The following is a 12,251-nucleotide window of genomic DNA, read 5'->3' on the forward strand; positions in this document are numbered from 1 at the left end:
CACCTCTGATAATGCCATTTGAATAATTACTTGTGTTGGACTAATGGCACAATTGTGTAAAAATTAACAAAAAGATAAATCACGTGACAGACAAGATGAGTGCTAGTGTCAACAAACACTACCGCTCGAAAAATATTTTTATTGACAGTTCCGGGGCTTTTACGAATCGTCGATTTGTTGTGTTATTTCAATGGCGAGCAATTTTGAAAATTTGTTGATTTTTCTTGGACAAATGGAGGCGACGTTTTCGTATCGATTTGTTTCACGGATGACCAGTTTTAGTGAACAAAACGGCCCTTGCCTCCAATCAATAAGAGTTGGAATAAATCGGTCCCTTGTTTCCGCTCGCAGCGCCCTTTAAATAGCTTAACTTTCTTAATTAAGTCGACTCCTTAATCAAGACTATGCATTCCGATTCACTCTGTTCCAATTTGTTGCGAAATTAATATATTCCAACCGGTAACGAGCTCGGAGGTGTATGACCCGAGTCCATTATCCTACCAGTTTACTAAATAATAATAATAAATGTGTATTCCAGTTGTTAGTGAAGTTTGGGGAACAAAGGAACTAACAAATGACGTACGAAACAAGAACCGCTTCGGGCTCCTCCTTATTACCAAGACGACAATGAATATTCATAAACGTTATGGAAATGTAATTCTGTATCATCTGCTACAATTTATAAGTATCACACTGAAAGGAGACATTTTTAGTCATTTCGACAAGATTCCGCGACTTCTAGTAAATGTAATTAGAAGTAAGCTGAACGAACAAGGAAAACACTCAAACATTCACCTTTTTACTTTCAATGAATTTACCTCTGCTGAAATTTTAATAACGATTCATTTGAATGCGAAACGCGTGTCAGGCATTTTTTAGTCCAAGTAGACTACGTCTACCCTAAATGTTTCTAATAATTTTATTCTTTTCTTAATTAATATTATTAAAGAGCCCAGAAAGATGTAAAAAATGGCGTTGTGACGTGATAGAGTAGCCAAATTTATAACACTTTGTCTTTTTCAAATGCAAAAGTTTTAGCGCAACTTTAATATTTTATACGATTTATTAAAATTACAACTTAGAAAACCGTTTTTGTTTTTTCCACCCCCACACGTTGCAAAGACAACTTGTGGTCAATGTTGACATCTATTCGACTAAAAATAAATTTAGAAGAATTCAAAATTGTTAAGTAAATTTACGTAAAGTGCTTCAAAGGCAGCTAACAGCCACTCTTGTAGAAGCTAAGAAACTAATAATAATGTTACTCATGTTTTCTTAATATCATTACAAGTTTGTATGTTGTAGTACAATTTTAGATTTACCTATACAAGCTTGTGTGTTGTACTCATAATTTAATTACTCATAATTAATTTAATTTAAAATTTTTAACTGATATAAGTTTTTGTTTATAAAAATAGACGTATTAAAATACTAGAAATAAAACTAAACAGTTTTTGAAAATTACAGATTTTTCTTATATAACCGTGCTTTTCATTAAAAGCCTGTGAAGCAAAACAACTTAATTCAAATTAGTTTAATTCTAAATTAAAATTTCATTTGGTTTCTGTACATCGACCCTAAATGTAGAAAATGAAAATCAATTTTTTTTTGTTATTTTTTATAAAATCTGAGTCAAATTTAATTTAGCATTTGGTAGTACAAGCTACAAGAAAACTTAAAAAGTTATTACAGTTTTCATATTTTTGTTAACAAATAAATAAAAACGGCCAGAAATAAAATAAAATTATTTTTCATACGTTCTTAACAGAAAGTAAGATTTTCCACCCTAATTTCAGGAAGGAAAGTAGCCAATTAATATCCCAGGGAGGTAAAAATTTTTTCCAGATTTATAAAAATTCCAATATGATTATGTATTTTTATTACAAGTACAAGAATTGTTTTCGACCGAGGCAAGGCCATGTCTGGAGTAGCAGATGAGTCCACAAAAAACATTTTTTTTAACTCTTAAAAAACAAATTTACAATTCTTATTATTAAAAAAATTACACAATAGTAGGTAACCAAATTGAATTTTTCGTCCAGAAAAACTGTTTTTGAGAAGCGAGGACCTAAATTAAACCATTTTACGTACTATTTTATTGAGTCCGGAGGAAACTCATTTTAGGGCTCAAATGAGTCTTTAAAACAGCTATCTTTGGGAGTGTATACAAAAAATAAATGTAACCACTTAGAGAGGTAAAAGTTTTACCTCCCTCAAACAAACGGTTTTTCTTGCTGAATCGTAGGAAAAATTATACAGTAGATTTCCGACTCGGGAATACAAAAGAAAAAAAATATCTTTAATTTAACTCGAAAACTGCAAAAAAAAACATTTTGTGCTTTACCTGAAAAGAGCATTTCTGTAATTAAAACTTCATTATTTTGATTCAATAAAAAGAAAAGTTTATTTTTCTCTTGATTTTAAAATAATTTTTCTCTGCTTTTTAAGTCTTATAACATTGACGGTTTTATTTATCTGACAACTATATGTCGCTTTGACAATTAATTTATGAATGAAATAATAACACTTTTTGTTAAAAATGACGTTAGTTATCTTAAAGCTGTTTCTCTGAGTTGTCATTTATTAAAATCATATTTTCCAGTAACATTTTTGTTATTTAACTTGCGTAAATTCATTTTTCAAACTACCATTGTTGTCAAAAAAAGAAAACTACCATGTGATGAGATTTAATAAGCAGAGCAAAATAATTAGAGAAAAATAAACTTTTCTTTCCACTGAGTCAGAATAATGAATTTTTAATTACACATTTGTTCGTTTCAGATTACGCAAAAAAATATTTTTCCCTTGCAGTTGTAAACTTAATCCAGGGACATACTGCATATATTACACTAAAAAAAAGTGTTTTTTTTTCTCTAAGTGGTTTCACCTATGAGAGGAAAAGATACACTTTTCTCTCGTGTAGTTCAAATAACTATTAACCATTAGGTATGTATGAAGAAGCAGAAAATGAAATTAAAGATTCTAAAATAAAAGAGTTTAGATACAGTATTTAAAAAACTCCTTTGGTGTAGTGTTTTTTGTAAAATAAATTGCATAAGAAATGCGGAAATTTTAATTGCATTTCTAAAACATCACTTTTACAAACAGCGATTTGTTTATTTAACAAACTTACATTTCCAGATTAATTTTCTTAGTAATGAAAACTTTCAAGTAAGCTTTCAAAAGAACATCAACTCTTGTTGATTTAAAAATAAATAATTCAAGAATAAGTTAGTAAAGCGCAGAATGGAAATTTTTGTTTGAAACTGTAGTTTTATTTCAAATTTCTGAAAAAATTAACGACACGAGTGAATGACAAGGCCCAGACATGTGCCTCGTCCACGCTTAACAACGTGCCTAAATGAGATGAGACCGAACCGAGCAAAAGGGTTGATACTGGAAGCCGATGACAACGCAGATAAGTCTCGTTCCATATTTGTTCCACTCAACTTTTGACATTTTTGGTCATGTTCCAAACTTTCGCCTCGATGCACACGAGTATTGATTCCCGACGCCTCCACAAGAGTAATTACCCAACGTTACCACATTACCGCAATTCTTTTGTTCTTTTTATTGAGATATATGACATGACGTTGTCGTGTCGCGAGATAAAAACTTTCAAAAAAATTCCGACTTTTAAATGAATGAAAGTGAAAAAACGTGTGTCTTTTGTTTGCGTCCCCTCATCGCATTTTTCTACTCTGTTGCTGAAATTTTATCTTACCTGAAACAAATCTCGGTGATCCTTTCATGTGTAAATTTCGCACAATACTGATTCCGATGCTAACGCCACTGTATATTCAACTTCGACAAATAAATAAAAATGTTGCCAAGCTGCTGACATATTTCACATAAATTTTAGATGGTCGTTTTATAAAATTTCCACCATCCATCTTAGCTGAAAGCTATAATATGAAATCGCTGGTAGGCAAGAAGAGCAAGAGAAAAAAAGGGTTTACGTTCACTCGACGGACTTTGATTCAAAGCAAAAACGAATTATGAACACAAAACGGCGTTTAATTAAAATCTAAAATTCTCTAGAAACTCAATCGTTTTGTCGCTCTAATAACCGTTTTCCGGTTCTAGCGACGGTAATTAAAAAGATTGTAACTGAAATTAAATCGCATCTTTCTCCATTGTTTCTACTCATAATAAATCCTCCAAAAACGAAACTACAACCTACACACTTTCTTCCTTAAATTATTTAATACCTTTCAATATAGAGTTGCCATAAATTAATAATAGGTACAAACTTCTACCGATTCTAAATAGTTCTAACATTACTCTTTTGTCCTTACTAATAAATAATAATAATCAAATCTTGTTTTAAACCATGTAATTTGAAACCTTCTTAGATTGGAAATAAAACATTTCATTTAAAACCATTATTAAAGATTTTAGATAAATTTTGTTTTTTTCGCATAAGCGATTTCACCAGAGTGCGCCAGAACTCGCGCCTTAGAGGAAAATGCCATCCATGTAAGGTAAGATACTAGGAACATGGAAAAAATATTTAAAAAAAATTATCTATAAAAATTTCGATGTTATAAAAGTTTAAATTTTGCACTTTGACTCTATACATACAGGCTGCGCCAGAACTCGCGCCCCAGAGAAAAATGCCATCCATGTAAGGTAAGATACTAGGAACATGGAAAAAATTTTAAAAAAAGTCAATCGACAAAAATTTAGAAGATATGAAGATTTAAATTTTGCACTTTGACTATTTATTTTTGTTGGAAAAATAATTTTCCAAAAATTTTTTGCTACAGGCTATTAGAAGAGGATACAAGGAAGCTCTATCCTAAATTGTAACTCAGTTCAATGAATGTTATTTGTTGTTTTTATTGTCAAAATTTTTATACCTGAAAAATTGTAAAAAAAGATATACAAGATCTTTATCATTAAATAGACATCAAAATGTCAAATGTCAAAAAACAAATGTATGCACAAAATGCACACCCTGTATATTTATTTCTGTTGCAAAAATATTTTTTTCTATTTCGGTGTTAGAATAAGTCTATTTCCAGCACCCAAATGTCGTTCGCGATAATTTAATTTTAGTCACTGACTTTCTTCACAATTCATTTTCAAATGTAAAAATATGAATTATTTTTATTTTGTACAGCTGCCTAAAATTATTCCACATACCTAAATGTCGCCAACTGTCGCAAAATTCTCTAGAAAAAAAATTAAATTTTCGTTTTTAAATTTATAAAATGATATAAAGAGGCAAAATAGAAAAAATAGTATAAAGCACTTGAACCTTTTGCAGTTCTTCAAACACACATTCGTTTCTCAACTCGCCGCTACGCGGCTCGTTTCGGAATTTCAAATTTGTGCTTCTGCAACTTGTACTTTAATATATTATTCCAAATTTTTTTGCAACAAGCTATTAGAAAAGGAAACAAGGAAGCTGTTTTCTAAATTGTAACTCTGCTCAATGTTATTTGTGGCTTTTAGAGGAAAAATTTAAGTATTTTTACTAAATAATTGTAAAAAAATATTCAAGAACATAGTATCATTAAATAGATATAGAAAAATGTCAAATGTCAAAAAATAAATATTAAAGTTTTTTTTCTAAACATTTTTTTTATGTTCCTGGTAACTTATATTACTTGAAATTCTGCTTTGAGGCGCGAGTTCTGGCGCAGCCTGTATATATCTTCCTAATGAATTTTTAAAACTACTAACTGCACTAGTCATCCACTAGTTAAATTAATAAACACTTTCGAATATCTCAACATAAATGATACAAACGCGTGATGTTTGTTTCTAAGCGTTGTTATGATTGTATTCTTTACAAAGCATCTTAATTATTGTGTTTATTTACTTGCTAATTAAGTATTGCTTTTTACTTTTGATCTGAATACGTTTGTGAATAAAATAGTATATGCTACTCGTAGTAAAAGTGAGTTTAGTTGGCTCAGCTGAATTAAATATACGTTCAGCTTTGTCACTTTTATTCCTAATAACACTATGTACTATATTTTTAAATTGAAGAATCTGTAGATCCGATTAAGCCTCATGAAGAATGCTCATAAATTTTTTTGATACATTTAAATTGTAACAAGTTACATTTTAGGAAATTACATAATATAGAAAACCCTAGTTATATGATTTTCAGTTATTCTTCTGGAAAAATAAGATTTTATCAATTTCCTCAAGTTTTCTACTTGAATTTTTATCGCTTCATCTCACGTTATTCTTAAATCTTGTTTTTCGAATCTTATTTCATACAATTTTTATTTATTATAATCTAAAAATTTAATTAATTGCTATCGACATTTCTAAAGAGTAACTATTTTATTACTTACTCTCACAAATAGTAAATCAACCGTGTCAAAAATTGTCCCATCCATTCCAATTCGTTTTTTAATTCCTTCCAGCATGTGCCAGAATCGTACAAAATCTGTTTCCTCTGAAATAAATTCTCGTTAGACCGAGTAATTTCTCTGCGGGACTCAAATAACAATTAGTTCATTTTCCGAAGCTAAAAAAGCAAGCAAGCAAATCTCTCTCCTTTCGAAATTAATCGACACGTCTGTTGATTAAAATCACTCGGACTAATGCAAAACACACTCGACCCAAATCATTCAACACGAGCATTTCGATCAAAGATACCAAAATTTCTTTTATATAGAAAAAGAAACGCACGAACGCTCGAAACGAATTGTGTGCTTAAACAGTGTATTTTCTTGGCCGGTCGACCGATATCGCGTGTCAAACACGTATAAAAGCGATTTCTTTTATATCTACTCGTGCAATGCCATATTTCCATTACAGCAGTAACGTTAATAAAGAGATAACAGCAATTTGTTTGAATTACTACGAGTTTGATTTAGGTATGCCGAAAATAGACAGCTCAAACCTCAAACATTAGTACCATTTGTTAAGTAAACGGTGCGAAAAGACTGCCACAAAAAATAGAATGTTAGGGCAAAGTCAGACAGAGGAAATCACTCGTTTTAAATACAGGGTGTGTCAGAAATCGCGTCCCAGAGAAAAATTTCTTTTTGGGGGCTAATTTAGATTCTTTTACCTTTTTTATTAAGTTGGTTTATATTTCTTTTTTTTAGATTTGAGTTCGTGGAACTTTACCTCGTTTTCGTTATGATAAGTTGACGTATTTGGCTTGGAAGAGTTTTCTTCCATTTAAGATGAGATACCAGGAACATGGAAAAAATGTTTAAAAAAATCTATCTGTCAAAAAATTTTGGCAGTTATTTATTGACATTTGTCATTTTTTATGTCTATTTAATTGTAATTGTTTAGTAAAAGTACAAAAAATTTGCCAATTAACGCTACAAATATCATTAAACACAGTTACAATTTAGAATACAGCTTCCTTGTTTCCTCTAACAAAAAACTTGGAAAATAATTTTTTCAACAGAAATAAATAGAGTCAAAAATCAAAATTTAATCTCTCATAACTTTTCAATTTTAATAGATAGAATTTTTTTAAATATTTTTTCCATGTTTCTGATATCTTACCTTACATGGTGTTTCTTCTGGGGCGCGAGTTCTGGCACAGCCTGTATACACTGGCCGCCGAAATTAACCGGACACCTAAAATTTTGCAATTTTTCACATTGCAATATTTTTGTTATTCTTTGCCGTTTTTCGACAAATTTTTGTTTTGCCTAAAGAAAAAACTTTGTAAATTATTGTAATTCAATTATGACATTTCTAGTTTTGTCTTCTAAATGTGATACTTAAAAGACGAAGACACTGTTTTTTAACTTTTTTATATTGAGTTGTAGTGTGCGACAGAGACAAACTTAAGTTTTTAGTGATTTCAGATTATTGCCTATTCTTTTCTGAATTATATACCACGTTTTCCATAATTTTAATTTTTGAGACATGAGAATTTAAACCTTTAAAAAAAGTATTACATTTTCGATTTCAATAAATATTCGTGTTAAATAGGTCGAATAAGGCGCATGGAAACTTCCAATAAATAACCGTTTTACTTGTTGTAATCCTTTGAAGTTCTAAGTTTTTCAGATTTTTTGTGTTCAAAGACGTAAGTGTGCTCTTTTGGTGACATAAACAATAATTTTCTTATGTAGCCTACTTTCTGAACAAAGATTTAGTAACATTAGAAAAGAAACGTCTTTCTCAATGCTTTGTATCTCTGGGCACCACAAGATAAAATTTTGAAACAAATTGGTCCTTATTCAAAAAAAGAAACGGGCAATAATCTGAAATAAGTAAAAACTTAATTTTGTCTATGTTGCATACTACAGTTCAGTATAAAAAAAGTAGTTAGGTATCACATGTTTATTTAGTAAAGAGTCAATTGAGACTTTTCAAAACAAAAGACAGTTGGGGAGACTAAGAAAGTGTCAGATGTGACGGCTTAAAAAATTTCTAGATTTGCAAAAAAAACATTTCAAAATTTGTTAAAGAAATGCTTAAATTTAAAAAATGTCAAAACTGATTTAAAACATGGAGTTGCAAAAGACAGTGGAGGAGACTAAGGAAGTGTCTAGAAATACCGGTTTAAACAATACCTAGATTTTCAAAAAAAAATGTTACAATTTTTTTAAATAAGAATGCTCAAATTTAAAAAAGTAAATTGTGACAAAACTAGAAATGTTATTGAATTAAATTACAATTCTTGCAAAGTTTGTTCTTTAAACCAAACAAAAATTTATCAAAATCAAGTCAAAGTTAAGAAAAATGAAAATATTATAATATAAAAAATCGCAAAATTTTAGTTGTCCGGTTACTTTTAGTGGCCAGTGTATGTACATACAGGGGTGATTTGTAACATGTAGCAAGTCTCATACTAAGAAATTTTAATTTTCTATAAATGGTTACACCCCCTATACCACTGAAACCAAATTGAAACATTAGTAAAAAATCATCTACTGTACAGGGTGCACCAGAACTCGCATTATGGCTTTTATTGGCAAAATTTTTGTACCTTTACTTAATAATTATAAAAAAAACATATACACGATTATTAGTATTATTAAATAAACATAAAAAAATATCAAATGTCAAAAAATAAATGTCAAAATTTTTTGAGAGATAGAATTGTTTTATGTTTCTGCTATCTCATCTTACTTGAAATTTTTCTCTGACGAGCAAGTTCTGATACACCCTGTATAATAAGCGGAAAAATTATAGAATAATCTTAATAAAACTGAAAATATTTTGTTTTGGCAAAAATACTCAAACAGGTCAATTTTCTTTAAAATACACAGTTTTAGCTTAATTTGAAATTTTACATTTTTTGGTTTTTGAGTAATGAAGTCATCGACATTTTTTTTAATAGATACCCTAACATTTTTTAGCCAATTTGATAGATTTTTTAATTGTCGAAATGACAACACTGAAATATTAAAGTATTTTTGTCAAAGCATAATATCTTCAGTTTTAATAAAAAAGATTATTTCATAATTTTGCCGCTCGCCGTATAATTAAACTTTTCCAAAGTTTTTTGTAACCTAAATTCCTGACATTTTTACAGGTGTATTATGGTTCGAAATATTTTAATAATAAGGGAGTTAATGCGTGATTATTAATTATGGGTCTAAAACGCAACACAAATTATCAAGTACTTAGCGCAATAGGTCTGAAATAACACAACATCACGTATATCACACAAACTTCATTATCGCGAATCGACATCATTAATTTTCATAGGAGAATTGTTTATCCAAGATCAATGAAATTAATTTATAACGTAATATGCAAGAGTAAGTGCGTTAATTAATTTTCGGTTTAGGACTAATACGTGAGGTAAATCAGTTGCAGAACTTCGGAAACGACAACATGCATCGGACCAGAAATCCACGTCCTGGATTTTTCCGGTCGGCCAAAAGCCCGTGATTGTTATAACACGGATCGATAGTCACGTTTTCTTAATAAAAGTAAAGTTTTCTATTTAACAAATTGTTGACGGAAGAAAAGAGCAATTTTCTAATGACCTGAGCGCCACTCGAAGCATGCAGAGAAACTCCGGTTGTGTTTTATTTCGAGAGTTGCAACAACAAGAAAAACGCATTCACGTATATACACACACGGAACGGTTTCCATAAAATTACAATAAATTTTTCCTGCTGGATGCAAACTAAAATAAACTAGCGAGCTTTACGCAAATGAAATTTTAAACGAGAACGAGAAAGCGACTGATAAATTTATGATATTCGCAATTAAGTGCGTCTTGTCACTGAAATATTTTTTAATCTTTGTTATAACTGAAGCCCAATTCGCGCGATAAAACCTCGACATGGTGGCAATAACTGTGTCCAATATCCGCCTGTTCGCCCCACAAACCGTCCACATTATTACATTTTTACTCTTCATAGTCGTACAATTCTACAAGAAATAATGATCCAGAAAGCACCACTGTCTTACACAAATTCCAGCCGGAATTACATCCCGGAAACGGAGCAAAGTCGCACTTAAAGAAATTGGATCGATTTATAAATCCTGCAATTGCAATGAATTCGTCTAGGTGCAAAATGCGATTTTCTTTCACACTCTCGTTACATTTTTGCCAGAAAATGTTCGCCAACTTTTCCAATTTTACTCAACACTGGAAATTAACAATTGTTAAATTTCATTTTACAAATCGCATCTAATTTGAATGTTGGGCCGTAATGCTACAACAGGAGGAAATAACAAGCTTTTATGTCAGTTTTAGGAGAATTAGGGTCAGAGTTGCTGGAATATTTTCCAGTTATAGGTTTCATTAAGTTGCACCTCATTAACACTTGTAGGAAATACTGACACATTGTTGCCTCACACATTTTTTTATGGGTTATTGTGTTCTCTTGTTAAAACCCACTTTGTTTGGCTTTATGGTAAATGATGAATTATGATCGCCAGACTAGCCATGTAGAACAAAGCCCGCTTGGAAACCTTTCAGAATTAGTAGATTTTAAATTTACTCATGTTTATAGATCAAACAGTGGAAATTCATTCAATGGTTCAAAATAAAACTAAAAACAGTATTAAAAAAAAACACTTTTTGTATACGCTCCCAAAATAGCTTTTAAAAACTCAGTTGAATCCCCAAAATGAGCTTTTTTCGGACTCAATAAAATAGTAAAATTGGGGGATAAACCTCAGCTTATAATTTTGTACACCATTATTCTATTTATACCTATTTCAAATGGCTCCAAATAATTCCACATACATCTAAATAATTCCAAATTTAAATAAAAGTACACTAATGTGATATTTATACAGTGCGATCAAAAAGTTTGTCTATCAAGCAAGCATAGAAATTTAAAACGTATGTCTGTGGAAGATAAAATGTCACAATGACAAATGAGAAATGTCAAAATATTTTTTATGTAAATTATGACAGGAAACCGTGGTGAACGATTTTTATGAATAAACACCAACAAGATCTCATTTTAGTTTTTTTTGAGACGTTTCATAGAATAATTCAATTTAATTAGCTCAATGTTTTAACTTTTATAAAATAATTTTTTGACTTCTAGATAACATACGAACTGCCATGCAACATACGTCCTCAACTAGGGCGCCTACTTGATAGAAAGAGTTTTTGATCGCACTGTAGTTTGTGCTTGGTTAAACAATTTCCTTATACAGTGAGCGACAAAGTTGAAGAATAATCTTTTTAAATTAGAAAATATTTTGTTTTTGCAAAAATGCTTAAACAGGTCATTTTTTTAAATACACAATTTTCAACTTGATTTAAAATTTTGCACTTTTTGGTTTTCGAGTAATGACGTAATCGACATTTTTTTAATAGAAACTCCTAATTTTTTTTGGCAGTTTAATAGATCTTTTAATTGTTGAAATGACAACACCAACATATTGCATAAAGTGTTTAAAAAAATATCTAAAAAGTAAAATACTATCAACAAAAAACAATTTTGTATTTTTTAAAAAGAATATTGACTTTATGGTTCAAACAAAATATTTTCAATTTTAATTAATAAGATTATTTTTGAATTTTGCCGCTTACTGTATAATTGCTCTTGGTAATAATTGTAGTTACTTTTATAGTTTTTGCTTCTTTTACTTAATCTTTTATTTTTAATAACTACATAGGTAATATTAGTATCAGCAAGTACACACAATCAAAAACACAAAACACAAAAAAAAATATTTTGAAAACGTATTAAATATTAAAATCTATTTGAAATCTTCACACTTATTACCTATTAGTGATTTTAATTTGATCATTATTTAATTTAAAAAGTTCTTCTGAAGGGAACATAATACATACACTTTTCCTCAACCTCAATATCTTCGACTTTTGA

General features: G+C 29.9%; 1 protein-coding gene across 3 annotated transcripts in view; it reads left to right on the plus strand.

Annotated features, from left to right (window-relative positions):
- LOC123010058 (acid sphingomyelinase-like phosphodiesterase 3b) overlaps positions 1 to 12,251 on the plus strand; it is a 220,065-nt gene that overhangs the window by 106,914 nt on the left and 100,900 nt on the right. The window lies entirely within an intron of this gene.

Source organism: Tribolium madens, unplaced genomic scaffold (genome assembly GCF_015345945.1).
Source record: "Tribolium madens isolate multiple individuals breed KSU strain unplaced genomic scaffold, Tmad_KSU_1.1 Scaffold_7;HRSCAF=85;Tcas5.2_LG10, whole genome shotgun sequence".
Classification (NCBI taxonomy): Eukaryota; Metazoa; Arthropoda; class Insecta; order Coleoptera; family Tenebrionidae; genus Tribolium; species Tribolium madens.